Here is a 365-nt window from a genome sequence, read left to right as displayed (position 1 = left end):
CTTGGAATCTTTAAGCTGAGTCTGCCTGTTTCCTGTAGTCTAGATTTTATGGTTCCAGAAAATACTAGGCAATTGTACTTAACTACCTAGCTTCAACACCAATGAACCACGGAAGCTCACAACCATCTGTGACTCCAGCTCCAAGGGATCAAACACTTTCTTTTGCCCTATGTGAGCACATGGATGCTATTCCAGCACGTGGGAGGCTGAGGCAAGAGAATATTGCATTTGAGACCATGTCTCTTATAAAAACCAAACCAATACCAAACCAAACCAACCAAACGAAACCAAACCAAACCAAACCAAACCAAACCAAACCAAACCAAACCAAACCAAACCAAACCAAACCAAACCAAACCAAACCA

Source organism: Psammomys obesus, unplaced genomic scaffold (genome assembly GCF_907164565.1).
Source record: "Psammomys obesus unplaced genomic scaffold, mPsaObe1.curated_primary_1811, whole genome shotgun sequence".
In the NCBI taxonomy this organism is placed as follows: Eukaryota; Metazoa; Chordata; class Mammalia; order Rodentia; family Muridae; genus Psammomys; species Psammomys obesus.
The sequence above is the reverse complement of the archived record's forward strand: the minus strand, read 5'-3'. Positions refer to the sequence as shown.